The 20,781-nt window shown below is 49.5% G+C and overlaps 1 long non-coding RNA gene across 1 annotated transcript; it reads right to left on the bottom strand.

The window, feature by feature from the left end:
* Nucleotides 1-12,554: 12,554 nt before the first annotated feature.
* LOC129675682 (uncharacterized) lies at nt 12,555-17,351 on the bottom strand. Its single transcript, XR_008719973.1, has 2 exons — nt 16,798-17,351; nt 12,555-13,597 (listed from the first exon to the last, which is right to left on the bottom strand). It is a non-coding gene; the product is annotated as an uncharacterized LOC129675682 (long non-coding RNA).
* Between the last annotated feature and the right edge of the window lie 3,430 nt (nt 17,352-20,781).

The raw sequence follows: 20,781 nt of genomic DNA on the forward strand, positions 1-20,781 counted from the left end.
CTCTGGAGTGGAGATCTCAGGTCAAAGTGACGCCCGGGCGACTGGATGTTACAGGTGAGGACACGGGAGCCACCGAGGGTGTGGGGCACCCAGAAAAGCTTTAACAAAAACGTAGTAAGCAGCGATTAATACTGCAGAAGTACATCTGACCTCAGTCTTCTGGTGACTAATTCCCTAACAGAGGAAGCTGTGGCATTTGAGAATTAAGTCTAAAATTTTTTTCCAAGCTTGCTGAATGAAACACGCAGGATATAACAAAGTACCTCAGACTTTTTAAAAACAAAACGACTTGGGGCTAGAGAGATGGCTTGGTGGTTAAGAACATTGGTTCTCTTCCAAAGAACCCAGATTCTCAGCACCCACACAGCAACTGACAGCTCTCTGCTCCTCCCATCTCCAGGGACCCATGCCCTCCTCTGGCCTCTGGGGCTACCAGCCACACATAGTACACATACATGCATGTAGGCAAAACACCATCACATATGAGAATTAGTAAATAAAAAGTAAAGAAGCAGACTGGTAACACTAAAACTATTATTATCATTTCAGTTCATCCGTTTGGCTATAATACAAAGAAATGGGTTTCATTGTGACATTTTGTTTATTTGTGTTTTGGTTTTTCAAGACAAGGTTTTTCTGTGCAGCCTTGACTGTCCTGAACTCACTTTGTAGACTAGGCTGGCCTCGAACTCAGAGAGATCTGCCTGCCTCTGCCTCCCCAAGTGCTGGGATTACAGGCCTGTGCCACTGTGCCCAGCTCATTGTGACATTTTCAACATATATCAACAAATAGAAATTATTTGGGATATGGTCAGGTTACACAGGAGGGGTCCGCTTTCCACTTTGACCCAGTGCAGAACCCTAGGCTAACGCTTCCCTTCCAAGCAAAGGGCTCAGCATTTCTGAGGTGACTACATTTGCTCTTTGGGGTGACGTTAGTCCTTCACTTCCCTCTCATCTTCCTTCATCCCCTCCTCGCTCTCTCCCTCTTCCCTTCCCTCTCCATTTTCCTCCTTTCCTTCTTATCTTCCTCCTTCCCTTCCTCTCTCTCTCTCTCTCTCCATTTTTACCTCCTTCTTTCTCTCTCTCCATCCCTCCCTTTTTCCCATTCTCTTTCTGGTACTGAGGACCAGACCAGGGGCCTCGTGTTCTTGTTCCCCAGCTGCTCCGTAAATTTTCTGTGGAAATTAAATTCCTGTTGCTTTCCCTTCCTCTCTCTCTTCCTTTTCTGTCACACTGGGGATTGAACCTATGGCTACACACATGCCAGGCATGTACTCGGAAGCTATTCCCAACCCTTCGAGTACTTTTCATTCTGAAATGGGACACTAAGCTGCTTGGGCTATCCTTGAGCTCATTCTGCAGCCCAGCTAGGCCTTTAGTTTAATATTTATTTATGATTTATTGATTGTCCTCCTGCCTCAACCTTCCGAGCACCCATGATTTCAGGGCTGCACACCGGAGCCTGCTGGGGTAAACTTGAAGCAGTGAGCAGGCTCAGGGGCCCAAACAGCTGCTCAGTCATTCGTTTGTCCACTCGCCCTGTGTCTTCCCTTCCATCAGCTATGTCCTTCTGTGGCAAGATTACAAAGCTGGTGATTCAGACAAATGGGTTGTGGCTGGGTGTGGCTCTAGGTGGCTGTGTCAATCACCTGTAGATCCACCCAGCATAAGATCACACAGATAAGCCGTGGACTGACAATTCCCAGGGAGCTGTCTTCACTCCAGGTCCTCCTTGGGGCACAGTTAGCTTTGGGGAAAGGAGCTTTGAGCAGCAACAGGGCCTTGTGTGGTAGAGAGCCTTTAATCTCGTACATGATAAACGCATCCACTTCCCGCTTCTGAGGGGATGTCTGTTGTGACGCTCTCCAGGCCTCTCCTGAGAGCAGAGTGTTGTTATAAGATGAGAGCTCCCGACGTTCTCAGGAAACCTCTGTTTTAGTCAGCATTGAAACTCTTAGGACGGTGAGCTGCCTCCACCCGCGCCGGAGGGAGCTGACTCCCCTGGTGTGTCCTGACCTCCACAAGTGGGCTGTGATGCACACACGCCCAGCTGGGCCCCAATAAACAGCTGCAAGTAAACACACACTCTCTTTTATGTGGATGGCTGTTTTATTTTGTCTACATGCATGTGTATGTGACATGTTTGTCCAGAGCCCACAGAGGACAGAGAGGGTGTCAGATCCCTGGAACCACCAAGCGGGTGCTGGGAATTGAACCCAGGTCTTCTGCAAGAACAGCCAGTGCTCTTCACCACTGAGCCATCTCTCCACAAGAAACCTCACCCTGCCATTGGGAGTGGACTAATACGGAGAATGGGCATTTGCTGACAGATTTGCTGGCGTGACCTCACTTAACTGTGAAGCAGGGACTGCCGTGCTTTTCCTTAACAGCTGAGAACCAGCAAGCTTAATGAACACGCTGCCCATGCTCAAAGAGCTCTGCACTGGAAGCGCTGGAGGCTGAACCCCTGTGGCTCTCACCTGACTGAGACAGGCCCTGGGGTAGCCCAGGCTGGCCTGGAGCTCACCATGTAGCCAAGGATGACCTTGAGCACCTTTCGGCTTGCCCCTACCTCCCACGCTGGGATTCCAGGCGTGGACCACAGTGCCTGGCCCCATGCTGGATCCTGAAAACTCTACTGTGCTCAAGAACCACTCTAAGGACAAGACTATGTTTTTACGTTGAATGTCATCTTTCACAGCTCTGGGAATTGGAGTGGGGTCTGGGGTTTGCTGGGTAAACACTGCTTTTGAGCTACATGCACAGCGATTTGAAAATTTCATCTTAAGACAGGGTCTTAGGAAACTATCCACTCTAGTGTTGAACTGTATGCCAGGCAACTTTGAACCTTAAAGCCCTCCTCAGCCTCCTGAGTGGCTGGGTTGACAGGCCGTGCCGGCCGAGCAGCGGTCCTCAACCAGCACCTTAGGGAGGTCCAGCAACACCACAGGAGTCACACATCACAGATTTACATCGCGGTTCAGAACACCAGCAAAAGTACAGTTAACGAAGTAGCTGTGAAAAGAAACTGATGGTTGGGGTCGGCGCACCACAAGGACCTGTATTAAAGGGTTGCAGCGTTAGCGGGGTTGAGAGCCGCTGCTCACTTCCCGACACACTCCTAACCGACCTTAAGTGTGAGGTTCAGAGTGTTTGAGCCAGAGTGGCTCCGAATCCTGTTGGTTCCTGGAGCCGTTGGCTCCATGCTGCCCCCAGGCTCTTATACCGGGAGGAATGTGAGCATGCGCCAGAGCCTGGCCTCTCTCAGGTAAGGTCTGTTTATCTAGGCACTCACCTGCCCTTCAGAGCTTGGCTGTCAGGCTGGCATGGGCCACGCTGGGAAGAACAGGGTGTGTGTGCTGGTGCTTTCTCCTCCTGTGCACACTGGCCTGTTAACCAAAGAATCATCTAAGTCCCAGTTTCTGAATCCCAAATCTTTCCAGGACTTTTATTCCGTGCCCATCCTCATGGAGGAAACCCTGAGGCCCAGCACACTTAGGATGGCCATTCTTAGCTTCCTTCCAGTCTGTCCAGGTCTTGTGGATATCTCCATGACGGGAGGTGGAGGAGCCATTGCTCTTCCTGGTGCCCTCCGTCCTGCCTTTCAGGATGGGTAGGAAAGGCCGGTGGGGCAGCCATAATTCTGACAACGCCCATGTCTTCAGTCTGCACCCTCTGCAGCTCTGGCGATTTTCACACTTACTTCGTTCTCTCTGTAGCCCCGTGAGGTGTGCTGGAGTGGAGGAATGGAGGAAGGTTTGCCACGTGGGTGATTTAAACAGTCCTGTCATAGACAGAAAACCATCGTGACGAGCAGCCCAGCCCAGCCCCAGGCAGAAGGGCAAGCTGAGGAGACGGATAACCAGAGCCCTGGAGGCTGGATGCAAAGGCTCAGAGGCTGCACTAGAGGCAGCAGACGGGAGGCTAACGGGCCTCCTCCATCTCGTCCTGTTTCCCAGTCAAGGGAGTCAGTCTGGTTAGTAAAGGCTTAAAGTGTTGCCCCACAGGGCTCAGCAGAGCGCATGAGGACAGAGAACCGGAAATGCAGGGACGGAGCAAAGGTCAATTGTCCAGACCACAGACTGCGGTCTGGAGAAATGAAATATTAGAATAAGCTGTTTTCATGTCAAAGATTCGAGGTCCTAACGGCAGACACTGAGGGCCCAGGGCCCGGCTCACGGTCAGCATTGCTGGGGCAAGTAGCACACTTTAAAGGTTGCCGTGACAGCAGTCGCACAAAGAGCAGGCATGAGGCTGGGCAGGAGGGAAGAGATCCCACAAGACAAATGATTAGGCACAAAGGAAGGAAAACCAACGTTTTTATGTACTTTAGGGGTAAAAAGTAAATGTGCCAGATGTACCAAGCAATGTGTCAGGTTACCAAATAATGAACGAGGGCCCAGCAGCCCAAGCAGCAGAATTCTGCCAAGACTCCATGTGATGTTTCAACTCACAGCCAAGCTGTGTGCTGGTGTGTGTGTGTGTGTGTGTATTGCTCCTTCCTGTCATAACTTTCTTTTCCAAAATTTCTTAATGGGAATAATTTTTACTTCATCTTAACTGGAGATTTTTTAGAAGTTAGTAGTTTAGGCTTTTATTAATAAGATTCATTGTAGCCCAGCGTGACCGGCAACTAAGGCAGAGGGAGCAGTTCGTTTTGGAGGTCAGAGTCATCCTCAGATGCCTAATGAATTCCAGGCTAGCTACATGAAATCTTGAGTCAAAGACATCACCAACAACAAAACAAACAAAAAGTTTACTATGGAGTACGGCTTCAGAGTACATTTATTTATATTTTTATTTCAAGCTGCAAATCCTAGAAAACTGCTATATATAAAAACAGCCGTACAGGTCTGGAGAGATACTTCAGTTGCTGAAGAGTTCGCATATAAGCTTCGGGGCCCGAGTTCAATCCCCAGAACCTACATAAAAGTGTCAGGTGCTGGATGTGCAAGGCTGTAATTTCAGTGCTTGGGAGGCCAGCACGTGGGGCCCGGCTGTGGAGAGACGCTGTCTCCAAACAAAGAAAATGGCACAGAATGACATGAGAGGTTGACTCTGGCCTACACCCCGCCCCCTCCGTGCACACCGTAACAGGTAGGGGCTGAGGGATGAAAGGAGGACCAGGTGGCCAGCATCTGCTTTGACATGTTAAATTGACATTAGGCATTTGTCTGGGTTTGAACCTTGACCTTTCTTGAACCCATTTTCAACCTACTATTTTGTAAGTTCCATATATATTTTACATACATACACACACACACATTTTAACATTTTCTTTAAGTGTAGTAGTACCCAGCCTAATTCAAGGGTTCCTAGACCTGGAAAAGTCATCAGTGTCCAGATAGAGAGAGAGAGAGAAAGCGCTGCAGAAAAGCCTCATGGTTACTGGGAGCACAGCCTGTCCACAGAGGAGAAACTGTGTCAGCTTCACCGGAACCCAGTCTTCGCCTAGGAAATGACTCAGGGTAAAGTGCTTGCTACTAAGCCTAGTGAGCTAAGCTGGACCTCCAGGATCCACAGAGGGAGGAGAGAAGAGACCCTTCAAAGCTGCCCTCTGACATCTGTGCGTTTGCTGTGACCTGTCCCCCAGCACACAGTAAATGAATAATCATTTTCAAGGACCCTCAAAACCTAGCCAGGTATAGTAATGCGTGCCTGAATGCCCAGTACTCTGGGAGGCTGAGACAGGAGGATCACTGTTTGAGCCCAAACTGGACTATAAAGCAAAATCCTGTTTCTAAAAAACATAAAACCCCAAATCACCAAAACTTAAAAGATCTGGTTGGTGAAAACTGTTACAAGGCAGAAATGAATAGCCAAAAAAAGAAACAACCCAGGCATCGTTTTGGCGATCTTGGTTATGTCTCTGTGTACTGACATTCAGGAGAAGATGGTGACAGTGAGTTTGCTTTCAGTGTCACTCTACAAAGGAAGCAAGCAGGTGTTGCCGTATCTCTCCAGGGTCGATCATCGCTCTGTCTTTAAAAGTGGACTTGTGGGCAGTCCTACTCAAGGCTGCAGCAAAGCTGTTTATGACGTCTAGAAATGGAGGCCGAGGTCATCTGAATCCAGCACAGACCTCCCAAGGTGAGCTTCCTCTTCCATCTGCTTCTGTCCAGGAAGTCCACCAGCTCTCAGCATGAGTGCAGAGTCCACTGATTGTCAAGGGCGATTTGACAAGATCACATGCAGCCGTGCTTACAGAAATGTCAGGTTAATGATGGTAGCAAGCCCACGCACACTTGGGTATTAGAATCAGGTGTAATGACTTATTCATAGTTGAAGGAGATGAGGCCAGCGCATAGGCGCCTCTGGGCACCCACAGGCCATCTTTACGTGCTGTCTAACGCTAGCACGACCCAAAGCTCTCAGTCAATACCTACTCTGCTCCGATGTTGAGGGAACAACGGAAGGTCCGTGCACGCTCGCTCAGCACACATGCATGATTATCTTTAACGTGTGCGGATGTTTTGCCTGCATGTATGCCTGCGCACCATTTGTTTTCCTGGCCTGTGGAGGCCAGAAGAGGGTGCCGGCTCCCCTCAGACTGGAGTTACAGGTGATTGTGAGTCACCATATGGCTGCTGGGAATTGGGCTGCAGTCCTCTGGAGGAACAGCCAGTGCTCTTAATTTCTGGGCCATCTCTCCAGTAACACTTAAAAAAAAATAGGATGTTCTATGTAGCCCAGGGTCTCTTTACATTCACAGTCACCCCACATTGCAGTCCTGCCTGGCTTTGACACATGTTTCCTTTTTTCTTTCTTTCCCTTTCTTTCTCTTCTTCCACACATGTTTGCATGTGGTTGGTAGAACTTGTGCCGGCCAAGGGCAGACTCTATCAGTCCAGGGATGACATTCCTGCACAAGAGTTGCCCAAACTAAATATGAGTGACTTATTCCTATTTTTGTCTTAACATCTTAATGCAGTTATAGTGGCCTGAAGGAGCACAGGCTTCCACTTTTCCAGGTCCAGAAGCTGCCCCAGGGCTTGCCCGGGCACTCTGAGCCATGCTTCTGCTATCACGTTTGACTGCGGGCCTGAGGTCTCCTAAGAAGGCCCGTGATTGCTGCGGCTCCCTCAGCGAGTCCAGGCCAGCAACCCCTTCTCCAGACCCCTGTGTCTGCAGAGCTCTTTGTGACATTTGTGTACCGTCTCTCCAGGGTTTAGGACATCTGCTTCTTTGGGGAACCATGGCCCAGCCTGTCCAAAGAGCAGGCAGCAGGAGGTCACTGCCAAGAGCAAGGAGTCACCGGGTAACATCGGGAAGGAAGGATTGCCTCCATGGTGTCTACTAAATGTATCCATTTTATATCAACAATAATTATGATGTTACCAAAGTGCAGGCGTCCAAATGAGGATTATCTGGGTGTCCTAAGCTTCCCAAGTAACTGTGCTTCGTCCTTGGAGTCAGACTTTCCAATATAATCAGATGGAATCGAATTCTTTGGAAGGGCCTTAGAAGGAGGAAATGCAATATGGAATTGGAAATGTTTACTGCAGAAAACATCGGGAGGCAGATGTCAACTGTCTTCCTTCTTTGAAGGGACAACACAAAAACAGACGGAGAGCTGAAAAACTAGGGAGGTGTTTCCACACCCAAGGAAGGAAGTGCCATCCACTGCGTGGGTGCCCTTCAGAGCCACCGAGTTCTCTGTGTCACCAGACACTGGCACATGAAGCTCTGCGGTTTATGTGGGATCACACAGCTGGGAACCATGCCCGCCTCTCCTCACACTCACTCGGGGTCCAGCAACTCTGTGGACTGCTTGAGGAAGCAGAGGAAAGCCACGGGCCCGGCAGCAGATAAGGCCTTTGTAACTGCAGGACGGGCTTTCTCCCTGGCGGACTGATTTATAGAAGGGCCATTTCCTTGGTTTGTCTCCTCACGAGCTTGTATACTCTGGGTCTGCAAAGGCCTCCTTCCCCTGAGATCACATCCAGATGGATTTCAAAGGAAGGAAATGGTTTCAGTCAAGTGACAATTAGCAGAATTCCTGCTGATTAATTTTCCCTTATTGTCTCCACCAAAGGCAATGGGCATTTATTTATCTCAGGGCGATAAATCTCACCGTGTCACTTCAAGACAAAGGTTTACATTTAGTTATACACACACAGCGTATGGCTTCCGTAACACCCAACACTATGCAGAGCCTTTTATTCTGAGTGAAAATGGGCGTGGAATGAGACGCTTCTCACCCAGCTATTACCCGTTACCCCCACAGAACATGCTGCTTTCTGGAGAAAGTGCTCGGCCTGTTTTCTGTTTTCCAGAAAATAATGCTTTTCTGCTGTGCTCAGCTTGCTCAGCTTTCCATACTCACTTTGCATGTGTAGCAGAGTGTAGCCCTCCTCTTCCTCCTTCCTCTTTTTGGGGCACCGAGGGTTAAGCTCAGGCTTCAGTGTTCTACCTGACCTGCAGCCCACCCTTTTCTGGACCTCGCTGGGCTGCCAAGGCAGCCAGAACTCACTCTGTAGCCCACTGGAGCCTTGAACTTGAGAACTTTCTCTCTCTGCCCCCTGGGTAGTTGTGCTCTGTGTGTGTGTGTGTGTGTGTGTCTTGCACTCTCTCTCTGTGTGTGTCTCACATCTTGGTTTACTGAGGTTAAAAAAGGCAACAGCCCTGTGCTCCCCACCCTCCCCAAGGAGCCCTGGGCCCGCCTGTGTCTGTACCTCACCCTGTCTTCCTTCCCTGTCAGTCACAGTTAACCTACCGTAACTGGCAGTCTTCACTGTCACCTTGACTAGATTCCAGTCGCTGAGGAGACATGCCCATTGGTGTTTACAGGGTGGTCTAACGAGGAATGAGGACCCAGCCTGCCTGTGGAGTCCAGACCTGGATAAGATGGAGAAATGGTGAGTGCCAGCCTCCGTCTCCCTCCGCCTGCCGACTGCGTGATGGAGCAGCTGCCACAGCAACCCTGCCCTGTGGACTGCATCTCCTCAGCTGTGAGCCCAGATGCACTCTCCATGAGTGTGTTTTTTCAGCCTCTGGTCAGCAGTGAGAAGAGTAATGTATCTGCCTTGCTGGACACCAGTCCCTTCATTTGTTTTCTGGATACTTTAACACTCTGCCAAACACATTAATGACAGCCAAAACTGCCTCATTTTAAGGCTACTTTTCTAAACTGAAATGCGAAGCCCTGGATTTTCCCAGTCCTAAGCCTGATCTACAGCAAATGGAGGCACGCCCCCCTCCCCTTTATACTCAGTAGCCTTGGTTCAGTTTTGTATTTTAAAAGAGATTTATTTTTAAAATTTCATGCATGTATTTTGCCGTCCTATATAAGTGTAAGTTCTATGTGTGCAGTGTCCATAGAGGCCAGAAGAGGGTCTTGGATCCTCTGGAGCCGTCATCAACAGGCGATTTTGAGTTTCCACGTGGGAGCTGGGAACCAGCCTGGGCCCTCCACAAGGGTGATAAGTGCTCCTAACTACAGAGCCCCAGCCCATTCCCCAGATTCTGTATTTCAAATCAGATCCTGTCTTGTAAATTTCAGTTTCTTACATGTAAATTAATTTTTTTAAGATTTATTTATTTATAATTTATACACTATCATGCCCGCATGCCAGAAGAAGGCGCCAGACCTCATTATAGATGGTTGTGAGCTACCATGTGGTTGCTGGGAATTGAACTCAGGACCTTTAGGAGGAACAGTCAATGCTCTTAACCTCTGAGCCATCTCTCCAGCCCCTAAATTAATTTATTTATGTCACCAATATCAAGCATCTGGACCTTCTCTGGACTTTGAAAAGCTAATGTCTCTCCTGGCCCCACAGCGTGTCTGACGGCCTCATCCCTTTTCCAACATGTGACTTGGGACTCACTTTGCTCATCTTCTTTTCTCCCCACACCCAGCCAAGGGTGGCAGGTCTGTGTCCTCTCCATCTCTCCCCCAGCCTCAACACTGCTGTTTCTTACCTGCACTACAGGGGTTCCCCTGTCCACTTTTTCATTGGCAAACATACATTGATTCAAGGTTGCTGTCTGTGAGATGTATTCCAGGGTCTTCACTGCTGACGTGGTCAAAGACTGCTGGCACTGACATCACTCCAGGGCGGCCCTGGGGGCAGTCTTGCATCATGAGATCCTCGTATCACTTTTGACATCAGGTACGGTCTAGACTAGATGTGCTCCGAATTTATTCTCTTGTTTTCAGGAGATAAGAAGAAGGGGTCCTAGTTGCAAATCACCTGCAGGGGCCCAGCCTTGCTCCGTGGGTGTTCTGAACAAGCAGCCTCTGCACGCTGTCTCCTGTCCTGCCTCTTTTTCTCAGCACATCCATCCCTGCATCCGTCCGTCCATCTGTCCATCCACCCACCCACCCACCCTCCCATCCACCCACCTACCCACCCATTCGTACAACCAATAAACCAGCTGCAAGTGTTTTATGAATGCCTATGTGTAAAACATGTGCTAAGTTCTGGAGACAGATAAGTACGGTTTTTGCTATTTTAAAGTTTCGATATACGTATACACATACATACAAAACAAACCATGTACATGTATGAATCCTACCCATGTTCACGTGTCTTTATAAGTGCTCCCCAGACAGGATAAAGAAAGGCAAAGCCTAATACTTTGTTATCTGATAAAACTTCTCCAAATCTAGCCCAGACTCAGCTGAACCTTGGGGGTCTTCTTGTTCAATCCAAGATGCCTCCATCTCCTACCGCTGGACAGGTCAAAGGCCTGCTCTCCTGACTTCTGAGCAAACCCCAAGTCTAATTTAATCATGGCAGACATTCTATGAAGGATATGAGACAAAGGACAGGGCAGGGGTAGAGCTTGCCCTGGGCTTTACTGGCGTGCTAGGCCTTTCCTGGGTCTGGTGAAGAAGTTGAGGGTTGGTGAGAATGGAGTGAAGTCAGTTTCAGGGAAGAGACTCCTTCATGACATTCTTTCCCTCACTTCCTGGGCAGACCTCCTCATCACTCCCTTCCTCTTCTCTGCACTGTCCTCGCTGCCCTGGTCTCCATGGATCCCTCTGCTCCTGAGCTCTCCCCACAGCATCCTGGATGTCTTTCTTGGACCTCCGTATTTTACTTCCATCTACAAATCCTGGCTTTTTCTACTGGGCATCCAGCCGGTGACTCCTCTAGCCTGTCCTCAGTGCCGTTTACTGCTCTCTCTCACAGGCCCACTCTGCCTCCCCTCATATGTAGCTTTAAAAATTATTTCTTTTATTTTTTGGGATTATAATGTAAGACCTGGGGTCTCACAGCTCAGGAGTTCAAGATCGCGCCCTTCCCAGAAACTCTCACAGACCACGCAACTCATTGCAAAAGCAAGAGGTTTAATTTAACCATTGCAGAATGGGGCCACCCCTGCCGGTCAGCAAAGAGTGGCACCAGGAGACAAAGGCCTTTAGGTTTTTAAAAGAAAAATTGCGGGAAATTTAAAGTTGCAGTTTTGGCAACTTAGGGTCAGATGAGGAAGCTATAAAGTAAGATAACTGGTTAGTCTTAGGTGCTCAAGCTTGGCCAGTCCTGCCAAGTGTGGATGCAGCTGCAATTAAAGGTGGGGGTGGTTAGCTCATCCTTGAAGCTTAGGGCTTCGGGCTCTTGGCTAGAAGTCAAAAGCTACTCAGAAGTCTGGGTTGGTTGCTAAGAAACACTATCTTGAAGACAGGGGTCTGGTCGTTCTTTTTGCTGAGTGAAGGTCGTTGCTTGCTTGCCCTTTTTTTCTGTTCTCACAGATAGGGTCACATTTCTCCATTCTCTGGAAAGGTATTAAGAGGCTTTAGCTTAACTTGAACCTAAAACTCAAAGCTATAGGCTTTAGAAGACATACAGGTTACAAAGTTAGTCTAACCCTTTCAATAATATTATCACATTTCCCCCCTCCACTCTCTCCTTCCTCCAAACCCTCCGTATACCCCTTCCTGCTCACTGTCAACTTCATGGCCTCTGTTTCCTAGAATTGTGGTTACATACACATGTGTGTGTACTCGTTCCTGAGCACCTTCGTGGAACCTGCCGCGTCTGGAGAGTGTTACGTGTATGCGCGTGTTTTCAAGTCTGACCGTTGATAATCAGTTGGCGAGCTCTTCCCTGGGAAGCTTATTTCTCCCTTCTCAACATTCCCTCGTTTCTTAGAGTCCTTTACGTAGGGTTTGAGGCCTACAGGCTCTCCCTGCCAACCTTACCTGTGTGTCACTGTGGTCCTTGTTCTGCTCACTGTTAGACAGCCGTGTTAATGAGATGGGGTAGCTCCGGGCATTCTTAAGGAAACAACTCCGAGCAAACTCCCTGATCCTCTGGCTTTTACAGTCTTTCCTCCCCTTCCTGCATAATGACCCTTGAGCCTTAGGTGTGGGACTAGTAGACGTATCCAGATGTGCCTCTGCCTCCTCTATCTGGAATATCTGTTGTCACTGTCACCTTTCTTGGATGGAAGGGTGTCTAGGCAACTCACAGCTCCGAGGCCTGGGAAGGCACCCCAGCTCTGGGTGGGACAGTGTCCCAATGTTCCTGAGGCAGGGAGCGCAGGAACTGTTGCAACCCAGGTGGTCGTCTCGCCAGCAAGAATGCACACGGACAACAGGATCCTTCTGCAGCAAGCTTTATTGCAGTCAAGCGATGAGAGGAGGAAGACCCCGAGCCCAGGAATGGCACTGCTTATATACACCCTAAGGCGGCGTGTGGTCTATGATTGGCTGCTTACTCATCACCTCACAAGACACCCTGGGCTGGGCCAAGACTTGGCACGCTTTTGCCCTTGCGCATGCGTAATATTACTTGTCTTCCAGGGTCAGAGCCAGATGTCGGCACCATCTTGTAATGGCGTTTTGCCCGGGCACGCCCAAGTGGCTCTCCACATCTCCCCCTTTTTGTTTTATTAGAAGCTGACCAACAAACAAGAAACACAACGGGCGGAAGTAGAGGTTTGATCCCTAGTGTGTGTAAAAGGGGCATTGTACTAGAGCCAGCCACAGGCCCTTCACCTGCATGTGACTCCAGACCCGTCCCGTACCTTTTTCCCAGGGGAAGGATCTTGGGTACAACCTTCATGCAATCAAACATGCTTCCCAGAGAACTGCCTATTATGAGCCTTTCTCTGTGCAGTGCTTAACCTCGCATCCCGAGTGTGAAGAAAATTAGACCATACCACTTGTGACACCCTTCCCTGTGCAATGGAGCTCGACTCCTAGGGGTGCATGGGCTGTCAGCGAAAGGCACTCAGTTTTTTGTCAGCATTGAAAGCCACATTGCGGGGGAGGAACCCTGTTCCATGGCTGCAAACGCTTGAGCAATTACGACCTTGTCACATTTTTGTTGGGCTTTGAGCTTACAGACCAACCAAAGTGAGAACACTAAACCGCAAACTAAGGCAGTGCCAAACAGGCCTACCCCCACCCACTCTTTAAAGAAAGAAAAGGCTGAAGAGATCCAGGAGGAGAGTCCTTCAGTCAATGACAGGTCCACTCGTGTCGAGTTGATGGCTATCACTGCCGCTCACAATGATTCGAGAGTCTCATCGAACCCTTCCGACCACTTTTCTCTGCAGGCACGTCCTTTGGGGAGTCATCTTCAGGTATCACAAGCTTCCGTGTCAAGCGTTCCGGTCACCAAAAGGGATTATCTTCTTCCTGTGGGAAAACACAGACAGCTCCCCTGGATCTTATTAAAATAGGATCCGGGCCTTTCCATTGACCAGTCAGGACATCTTTCCATTTGACCATTTCTTTAGGCTTATCGGGCTCCAGACAATGACGATCTGCTGCCGAACGGCCCTGACTGTCCAAATTTAGAAAATTAAGGGTGAAGAGTGCTATAGAGATAGTCACTCGTGGTACTGAGGGCAGAGCCTCCTCGACTCCCCCTTTTTGTTTTATTAAATAAGATTTGAGTGTGCGATGAGCTCGTTCTATGATGCCTTGTCCCTGAGGGTTATATGGGAGACCTGTCAGATGGTCACCCCCATCTGGGGACAGAATTGTCCAAATTTTTGGGAAGTATAAGGATTTTAGGCTTTCCCCAGGCACTCCATGCCTCGAGGCAATGCTGAATGACATACCTGTTCTTTAACCAGCCTTGTAGCGGCTTCCAGCTTTTCAGAGGAAAGGGGGCATTGAGGAACCCATACGGCCTCCTCTGTGAGCCAAGATATGGGCATGGAACCCGCAATGGCAGCTAATGAAAACCCAGGCCTTGTTTCCCTGCATTACTTTCCTGTGAAATCGGGTGTAATCTCCCTTGTTCCTGTTACCAAGGCCTTTTCCTTTCTTATAACCCATCCTTTTCATTATATCAACAGCTTGTTGAGAGTACTCATTGGTCAATGCCAATCCCAAGTCTTGTAAGATGTCTCTTCCCCAGAGATTAACGGGGAGAGGAAGTACATAAGGTATGAAACTTCCTGTCTGACCCTCTGGTACTTGCCAGGTCAACGGGCGTGAGCTGACTGCAGGGCTGGCTTCATATCCTAACCCTTGTAAGGAATGAGATGATTGTGTAACAGGCCACGCCCTAGGCCACCAATTTGAGGAGATAATGCTCCGGTCAGCCCCAGTATCTAAAATGCCAGTGAAAAGTTTCCCCTCTATCTGTAATTGTAAGGTGGGCCTAGTTTTTAAATCAACCACCAAGTGAGCAAAGTCAGTTCCTGAAGAACCGAACCCTTTGTTGCCCCTTGTCATTCCTGTGGATGGGAAAACATCCTGCAAGCTTGGAAGGAGAACTAACTGGGCAATCCTATCTCCAGGGGAAATGGAAAATATTCCTTGCGGACAAGAACAAAGAACTTGAAGCCTTCCAATATAATCTTGATCTATTATTCCAGGATGGATAATAAGCCTCTTTAGGGTAAGAGAGGAGCATCCGAGTATCAGGCCAACACTTCCCTCGGGCAGAGGGCCCTCAAACTCAACTGGAACGGGCTGAACACCCAATTGGGGCATCAATAAGAACTGGGAGGTGGAACAGAGGTCCAATCCTGCTGATCCTCTTGTTGCTCTACAGCTGGATAGACCCTCCTGTTGCCTGCTTGTGTCCCATATCTTTTGGGGCCCTGGGACCCTGAAACCCGTTTTTTGGAATATTTTTATTCCTCTCATTAGGGGGGGCTTTATGCTGAATAAGTTTTCCCTGAATATCCCTAACTGAACGACATTCATTGGCCCAATGATTACCCTTCCTACATTTGGGGCACAGTCCTGGAACTTTCTTTTGTGCAGTAGCACGGCAATCTCGCTTCAAATGGCCTGGTTTACCACAGCTATAGCAGGTTTTATTGCCTCCTGGACCTGAGCGGCTCTTGCTCTGCAGGATAGCCGCTGCTGGGGCATCATGGTAAATAATTTTTCCTTGAATATCCTTAACCGACCTACACTCATTGGACCAATGGCGTCCTTTTTTACACTTTGGACAGAGACCAGGGATCTTTTTCTGCTGTTTAGTCTGACATTCTCGTTTGAGATGTCCAGGTTTTCCACAGTTGAAACAAACCCTAGAATTCTTTGATTGACCTTGGCTTCTGCTTTGTAAAATAGCTGCCGCTAAACCAGCATTTGTAAGTGGTCCTCCCAGTCCTTGGCAGATTTTTATCCAGTCTGTTAATCCCTTATTTTTCCTTGGGAGGATAGCTGCTTTACATTCGGGGGAAGCATTTTCATAGATTAATTGTTCTATCATTGGCTTAAGTCGTTCCGGATCACCAAAGATCCTGCCTGCTGATTCCGTCATTCGGGCCACTAAATCAGCAAAAGGCTCCTGAGGACCTTGAATTATTTTTGTTAAATGACCTGTGGGTTCCCCCTTTTTTGAAAGTGCTTTCCAAGCTCTAATAGCAGCGGTTGAAACCTGCCCATAAGCTCCCCATTCATAGTTGGTCTGATTGTTGGCATATTGACCTTGTCCTGTTAAGAGATCAAAGGTCCATTCTCTCTGGGGACCCACTTCCAAGGCATTAGTCCGAGCTTGAGCTCGACAGGCGTCATACCATAGTGCCTGCCATTCCATATACTGACCCATGTTAGATAAGGCAGCTTTAATAGTGGTCTCCCAATCATTAGGAGTCATAGCCATGGTGGCAAGTCTCTCTAGCTGCATAATGGTAAAATTAGCATCTATACCATATTTATTGACAGATTCTGCGAGCTCTTTGATCTGAGGGTAATCTACGGCTACATGAGTGCGTCCTCCTTCAACATTTTCCCATACAGGGTACTCGAGAGAAATTTGCCTTCGAGCCTTGGAGGACATAAATGTCTTAGAGCCTCCCCCCGGGGAATAAGGCAGGGGATCAGAGGGAATGGCAGAAGCAACGGGCCGAGAAGAGACAGCACCCCGACTTCCTGCTTTTATTTGCTTTCGATTTTTCCAGGGCGGCCGCTTGTCTGGGTGGTACCTCTCTCTCTCATAGTGAGCTGCTTCCTCTTCTAGATCCTCCTCCTCAGAAGGGGAAAGTCCCTCTGAATCGGAACTGGAAAGTACCAAAGCCTCTAGTTCCTTTAGTGAATACAAAGGCTTCTTTTTACTAGTTTTAGCTGAAAATTCCTCTTTATCTTTCTCTCCCAGGGCGTCCTTTCCCTTATCTTTCTCCTCCTTGGAGGGGTTTAACTGCTTATCCTTATGTCTTTTCTTTCGGGCCCCAAGACGTTTACTTCGCTCTGTTTCTGACATGCTATCCTGTAGTTCCCCTAAAACGGCTTCTCCCTCTAATATAGCGTGGCGGCAATTTGAATCTTGCAAGCAAGAGCAATATCCGCCCACACAAAATAAAAGCAAAGCCAAGAGAACCACTCCTATAGCCACGAGGGGCTCAAGGAACATGTCTCTCAGAGCTTACCTGAGACTGCAGTTCTGAATCCTCCCCCCGGCGGGGGGGTCTCCTCAGCGCCGACGATGGTCGGTAGCCCTGCATCCCGGGTTTCGGCACCAGTTGTTGCAACCCGCGTGGTCGTCTCGCCAGCAAGAACGCACACGGACAACAGGATCCTTCTGCAGCAAGCTTTATTGCAGTCAAGCGATGAGAGGAGAAAGACCCCGAGCCCAGGAATGGCACTGCTTATATACACCCTAAGGCGGTGTGTGGTCTATGATTGGCTGCTTACTCATCACCTCACAAGACGCCCTGGGCTGGGCCAAGACTTGGCGCGCTTTTGCCCTTGCACATGCATAATATTACTTGTCTTCCAGGGTCAGAGCCGGATGTCGGCACCATCTTGTAATGGCGTTTTGCCCGGGCATGCCCAAGCGACTCTCCACATCTGACGTTTTGCCCGGGCATGCCCAAGCGGCTCTCCACACAGGAACCACAGAGCTCTGAGAGGAGGCCTCCTCAGCAGACAGTGCAGCTCTGGGGGAGGGTCACCCCAACCCTGCTGAGCTGAGGAGCCTAGGAGCCTGGTGAAGATCTGATCCAATTAGCTTTAAGCAAACTGTTCAGGTAGACTGAGGCCTTTGGGGTAAGATGTTTGGTGCTTTAGGTTTCTCCTGACAGGAAGTGGCTTGTATCGTGGGCTTTGCCAGAGAGGGGTTCTCAGTTCTGGGCGGGTTGTTCTGTGCTGTCTTGGTTCTCTGTGGCAGGGTCCCTTCCCTGCCAGGTTGCCGCTGGCTCGGTCCACCCTTTTGGCTGACACCCGACAGTGGTGTAACTTGACACTGGTAGTTTTGGGGCTGAGCTGAGCCTGGTGGCTGCCCCTGACTGGCTGGCAGAGCCTGCTCTGCTCCAGTTCCCGTGTGGTTTCTCGCTGTTCCCTGTGTGGCCTCTGGCCAGCAGACGGGGAGGTCGGTTTGCCCTTCATTGCAACTGGAGAAGCTCTGCTCACAGGAAGCAGCGGTGGCCCCTGGCCTCAGCTCTCACATTCTTCCGCTTGTCACCAGAGCTCTGCTCCCCTGCAGACAACAGGAGGGCGCTTCAGGCGCCCAGTCTGCGCCCGCTACACGAGGGCACCCCACTTCCTTTTCACTGTCTCTCAAGCATGGAGATCGCACACGCTACAGCCTAAGAGGAAGCAGGCCTCGCCTCCCCAGTCAGCCCTCAGCGCTGGGAGTGGGGGGAGGCAGAGCTCCCAGCCGCCTCCTTGCCTCTGCTCACCCTGGCTTCTTACGGCAGCCCTTGCGATGCCAGTCGCACAGCCCTGCGCACAGCCCTGCACCCAGCCCATGCTGAAATCTCTCCAACCGAGCCTGAGGAGTCATGAACAAGCACCTGCCCACCCCTGCCATGAGACCAGTGACAGGCGGTTCAAGGCCGAGGTCCCCGGGTTCCTTAGGGAAGTGTGGGAACAGAAATGACTCAACCACAGCTACATGGCCAAAGGCCCATCCCAGCATGGTGACTATTGTAGGAAATAAAAAATAAGTGGCTAATAATGTTTATTATTAAAGCCTGTAAATAGTATGGCGCTATTACCTAACCTGCTATCACGAACAATAAAAGACACAGACGCCTGTTGTGTTTTAAATAAGCCTGGTTTCATGTGGGGCGGGGCAGGTACTAGCCTCCTGAACTACCCTGTATCTCCCAGGCCCACAGCCCATGCCAGCTGCTCTGAGCACACCTATCTGGGCTGCTTCCCGTTCACAGTCCCTGGACACTGGCACAGGCCTCCCATCTGGGCTTTCCTCAGTCCATGCCCATCTGGCCATGAACCTCTTTCTCCTCCCGTGCCTCCTCCTCCTTCCCATGATCCTCTACCCCTCCAAGAACACGGACCTTGGCCATACCTCCCTAACTCCTGCCCTGCTGAGGTGTGTAGGCATTTATTCAGCCAATCAGGGATATTTTGGAGGCTAGGGTTACAAATGTCTTTAGTTTTGGGGTATGTGACAGTCTGCAGGGGGCAAAATAGTTAGCAATCAAAAACAAAGCACCAGAGCACCCGTTACGGGAGACAGATCACAAAGCTGGGACCTGGCAGGCACCGCGTGGCTCATGGGCCGATCAATAGCTGGAGAGGTTTGCAAGCAGCTCAGTTGTTCTGAGCCTCTTCCAGGCATCTGGGTTGCCTAAGAGTATCTCTCAGGGGTCCTTAATGCTCATATATACGTATAGAGGGAGGGGCCTAGTGAATCTTGTCAGTTTTAGGAACTTCTTGAAGCTTCTGAATTGTTTACTTTCTAGGAGAACTCATTTTCCTTTAGAACAATGGATCTCAATGGGGGTTGCGATCTCTTTGGCAAACCCCTCTCTCGAAAAATATTCACATTATGATTCATAACAGTAACAAAATTACAGCTATGAAGTAGCAATTACCAGAAGTAATTTCATGGTTGGTGTGACCACAACATGAGGAACTGTGTGAAAGGGTCACGGCGTTAGGGGGTCGAGAACCGCTGCTTCACAACATGGGTGTTGTAGCAAGTTTCCCCCTATGAAGGACGGTTTCAGCTGTGACCAAACAGGTCACGTGATGCCCTCTTCCAGACTCAGCTGACACATGCATACGCCACACATGCTAGCTCACACATGTACCCCCCACTAAACCATTAAAAAAAAAGAGTCCATGTTACATTAACAGGTAGATTTTTTTTCTTTTACATCATTTTAGTCCATTTCTGTTATGATAACAGAATACCCAAGACTGGGTATTTGTAAAGAAAAAGGGGGCTGTTATGGTCACAGTTCTGGAGGTACAGAGCCAAGATTGGGTGGCCGATGGTGATGGCCATTGCCCCTTCAGTGTGCTGGCAGCTGGGAGTGCAAGCAGGCCTACAGCAGAATTAGGGAATAACTGAGATCAGTTGCTCTTGGTGAACGCCACAGCCAATAATGGCCGAGACTCCAGAAAACATGGCAAGATGGCGCAGTGAGTAAAAGGTGATTGCCGTCAAGCTGAGTTCAATCCCTGAGTCCCATGTGGTATGTACTGGTTACTTAGCATTGTGAACTTGACTCAAGCTGGAGCCACTTGGGGAAAGAAACATCAAGGGAGGGCTTGCCTCAGACTGGCCTCTCCGCCTATTTGTAAGAACTTGTGCTGGCTGCTGGTGGATGTAGGGTCCAGCCCACTGTGGGGCTTCCTTCCCTAGGCAGGTGGTCTGGTCTGTTTGAGGAAGCTGGTTGAGCTTGAGCCAGTGTGAGAGGCCTGTGGCAGTGGGCTGTATTCCTCCACAGCTTCTGCGCCAGCTCCTGTGAGCTCCAGTCTGACCCCTCTCCAGGACGGACTGCGTCTGGAAGAATGAGCCAAACCAGGCCTTTCCTCCCAAGGTGCTTTTGCTTATGGTATTTTCCACAGCCACAAGGAGCAAACTCGGACATGACGGGAGGCAAGAGCAGATGACCCCAAGTTGTTTGCTTGGGCATCGTGGCCTGTGCCTGCCCCCACATGTCCAATAGCCACGAATACCGTAGTAAATAAACAGCAGCATGTCGGCACACCTACTGTACCACAGTCTCACTTCTCACTGCCGCCTGGAGATTATGCTAATGATATAGTTTTAGTGAGAAAAATTGGCTTCCATTATTCGGAGATTTAAAATTCTCTTTGACAAATGTTATCTAAATCCCTATCTACATATTCTCTCTATAAAAATACATGAGTAGTGACTGTTACACAGATGCATGGGGGCGGTGAGCACTCACTGGTCTCTGTAAGGATAAGAGTGTTTTTCTATTGGGAGTCATTATTTTCTATTGCCCTGTCTGGTATGTTAGCAGAAATTAGGCAGAGTTATTACAAACGGGATTATGTAGCCCCCCTTTATTGATGGGGGATATGGTCCACAGGCCCTGAACCTGGGGGCGCTGCAGCCCCAGTGCTAACTTGCGTTTCTTATACGTGCGTACACACTCATGGCAGTTTACTCCACAAACCGGCAGAGTTTA

The sequence above is a fragment of the Psammomys obesus genome, unplaced genomic scaffold (assembly GCF_907164565.1).
Source record: "Psammomys obesus unplaced genomic scaffold, mPsaObe1.curated_primary_1811, whole genome shotgun sequence".
Lineage (NCBI taxonomy): Eukaryota > Metazoa > Chordata > Mammalia > Rodentia > Muridae > Psammomys > Psammomys obesus.